We start from the raw sequence: 3,425 nt of genomic DNA, 5'->3' as shown, positions 1-3,425 counted from the left end.
TCAGCTGACCCACTTGTGCCTCCAAATTTCTAATGGAGGACCTTGCTTCAGTCATGAAACAGAGAGTGGTTTTAGATAGATCAGAGACTACAGTTGCTAAGTCAGAGTGGCTCTGCTTAAAATTTTCTGTCTGTTGCTGAGAAGATGATGGAAAAGGTTTGCTATTCCCAAACCTGTTTCTCCCACTATTGTTATTATTGAAGCCTTGATTAGGCTTCTGTTGATCCTTCCTTGAGAGATTAGGATGATTCCTCCATGAAGGATTGTAGGTGTTTCCATAGGATTCTCCCATGTAATTCACCTCTGCCATTGCAGGATTCTTAGGGTCATAGGCTTCTTCTTCAGAAGAAGCCTCCTTAGTACTGCCTGATGCAGCTTGCATTCCAAATAGACTCTGAGAAATCATATTGACTTGCTGAGTCAATATTTTATTCTGAGCCAATATGGCATTCAGAGTATCAATCTCAAGAACTCCTTTCTTCTGAGTTGTCCCATTATTCACAGGATTCCTTTCAGAAGTGTACATGAACTGGTTATTTGCAACCATTTCAATGAGTTCCTAGGCTTCTGCAGGCGTCTTCTTCAGATGAAGAGATCCTCCAGCAGAGTGGTCAAATGACATCTTGGACAATTCAGACAGACCATCATAGAATATACATATGATGCTCCATTCTGAAAACATGTCAGAAGGACACCTTCTGATCAATTGCTTGTATCTTTCCCAAGCTTCATAGAGGGATTCACCTTCCTTCTGTCTGAAGGTTTGGACTTCCACTCTAATCTTGCTCAACTTCTAAGGTGGAAAGAATTTGGCTAAGAAAGCATTGACCAACTTTTCCCAAGAGTTCAGGCTCTCTTTAGGTTGTGAGTCCAACCATAGCTCTGTCTCTTACAGTAAAGGGGAAAAGCATAAGTCTGTAGACCTCAAGATTAACCCCATTGGTCTTAACAGTGTCACAGATTTGCAAGAATTCAGCTAAAAACTGATGAGGATCTTCCAAAGGAAGTCCATGAAACTTGCAATTCTGCTGCATCAGAGAAACTAATTGACGCTTAAGGTCAATGTTGTTTGCTCCAATTGCAGGAATTGAGATGCTCCTTCCACACAAGTCAGAAGAGGGTGCAATAAAGTCACCAAGCATCTACCTTGCATCTCTACCATTGTTGTTGGGTTCGGCCATCTCTTCTTCTTTTTTGAAAAATTCTGTCAGGTCCTCTCCAGAGTGTTGTATTTTAGCTTCTCTTAGCTTCCTCTTTAGAGTCCTTTCAGGTTCCGGATCAACTTCAACAAGAATGTTCTTATCCTTGCTCCTGCTCATATGAAAAAGAAGAAAACAAAAAAGAATAGGAATCCTCTATGTCACAGTATAGAGATTTCTTTATGTGAATAGAAGAATAGAAGAGTAGAATGAAGAAGAGAGAAGATGAAGAATTCGAACACAGAGAGGGAGAGAGGGTTCGAATTATAAGAAGAAGAGAAATGTTAGTAAATAAATAAATAAATAGAAAGAGATGAGAGAGAGAATTCGAATTTTAGATTAAAATAAAAGGAAAATATTTTTGTTTTTATTTTAATTATTGGTTAGTATTCGAATTTTAAGATAAGAAATAAAATAAAATTTGAAAACGAATTAAATTGATTAGTTAAAAAGATTTTTGAAAAAGTGTTAGTGATTTTCAAAAATTGGAGAGAGAAGAATAGTTAGGTGGTTTGGAAAAAGATATGATTGAAATAGAAAACTTTTAAAATCAAACAAAAAGTTAAGTGGTTAATTGAAAAAGATTTGAAAATAAATTTTGAAAAGATAAGAAGTTAGAACAGAATTTTTGAAATATATTTTGAAAAATATATGATTGAAATTTTGTTTTAAAAAAAAATTGAAAAGGAAGTTAAAAAGATTTTATTTTTGAAATTAAAGTTGATTACTTGACTAATAAGAAACTAAAGGATATGTTTTTTAGAATTTAAAGCTTGAACCTTTCTTAACAGGCAAGTAACAACTTGAAAATTTTTGAATATAAACATTAAATGTTAGCATTAATTTCGAAAATATGAAATAAAAATAAGAAAAAGATTTTGAAAATTAATTTTGAAAATTTTTGAAAATAAATAAAAAATGAAAAAGATTTGATTTTTGAAAAAGATTTGAAAAAGATAGAATTTGAAATTTGAAATTTTGACTTGACTAACAAGAAACAATCAAATTTTAAAACTTTTGACTAAATCAATTCAAAATTTTGAAATTTATGAGCAAAATAAGGAAAAGATATTTTTTTATTTTTAATTTTTTATGATGAGAGAGAAAACACAAAAATGAAACAAAACATAAAAATTTAAGATCAAAATAAAAATGCATGCAAGAACACTTTGAATGTCAAGATGAACACCAAGAACACTTTGAAGATCATGATGAACATCAAGAACTTATTTTTGAAATTTTTTTTAAGAAAAGAAAAACATGCAAGACACCAAACTTAAAATTTGACACAATACTCAAACAAGAAACATAAAATTTTTGGTTTTTATGATTTTATTAATTTTTTTTTTGGATTTTTCGAAAATTAATTTGGAAAAGAAAAATAAGGATTTTAAAATTTTTAATAAGAACTTCAAGAATCATGCAATGTTAGTCTAAAGTTTCGGTCCAAAATTTTAGACATGGCTTAATAGCCAGCCAAGCTTTATGTGAAAGCTTCGGTCCAAAAATTTAGACATGGCCAATGGCCAGCCAAGCTTCAGCAAAAGATTACAAAAAACAGCGATGAGAAAGACAAAGAAGCTCTTCTAAGGATAAGTGAAACCTCGGTCCAAAAAATAAGACATGGCTTACAGCCAGCCAGGATTCAACATATCTCATGAAACTCTAGAATTCGTTCTTAAAAATCTCTGAAGAACATATAATTTTATTATTATTAAAAAAAAATTTTGAAAATTTTTTGAAAAATTTTTTTTTGAAAATAAAAAGAATAAAAAAACAAAAAGCTTAAAATTAAAATAAAATTAACTAATCTGAGAAATAAGATGAACCGTCAGTTGTCCAAACTCGAACAATCTCCGGCAACGGCACCAAAAACTTGGTGCACGAAATTGTGATCTCAATGGCGCCAACAACTTGGTACGCACAATTGTAATCTCAACTCTTTTTCACAACTTCGCACAACTAACCAGCAAGTGCACTGGGTCGTCCATGTAATAAACCTTACGTGAGTAAGGGTTGATCCCACGGAGATTGTCGGCTTGAAGCAAGCTATGGTCATCCTTGTAAATCTCAGTTAGGCAGATTCAAATGGTTATGAGGTTTTGATAATTAAAATATAAATAAAATATAAAATAAGATAGAGATACTTATGTAATTCATTGGTGGGAATTTCAGATAAGCGTCTGGAGATGCTTTGTCGCTTCTAAACTTCTGCTTTCCTACTGC

The 3,425-nt window shown here is 32.2% G+C and overlaps 1 non-coding gene across 1 annotated transcript; it reads left to right on the top strand.

Annotated features, from left to right (window-relative positions):
- Positions 1 to 677: 677 nt before the first annotated feature.
- LOC112731345 (small nucleolar RNA R71) lies at positions 678 to 784 on the top strand. Its single transcript, XR_003167127.1, has one exon. It is a non-coding gene; the product is annotated as a small nucleolar RNA R71 (small nucleolar RNA).
- The last annotated feature ends 2,641 nt before the right edge of the window (positions 785 to 3,425 follow it).

The sequence above is a fragment of the Arachis hypogaea genome, chromosome 12 (genome assembly GCF_003086295.3).
Source record: "Arachis hypogaea cultivar Tifrunner chromosome 12, arahy.Tifrunner.gnm2.J5K5, whole genome shotgun sequence".
In the NCBI taxonomy this organism is placed as follows: Eukaryota; Viridiplantae; Streptophyta; class Magnoliopsida; order Fabales; family Fabaceae; genus Arachis; species Arachis hypogaea.
The sequence above is the reverse complement of the archived record's forward strand: the minus strand, read 5'-3'. Positions and strand labels throughout refer to the sequence as shown.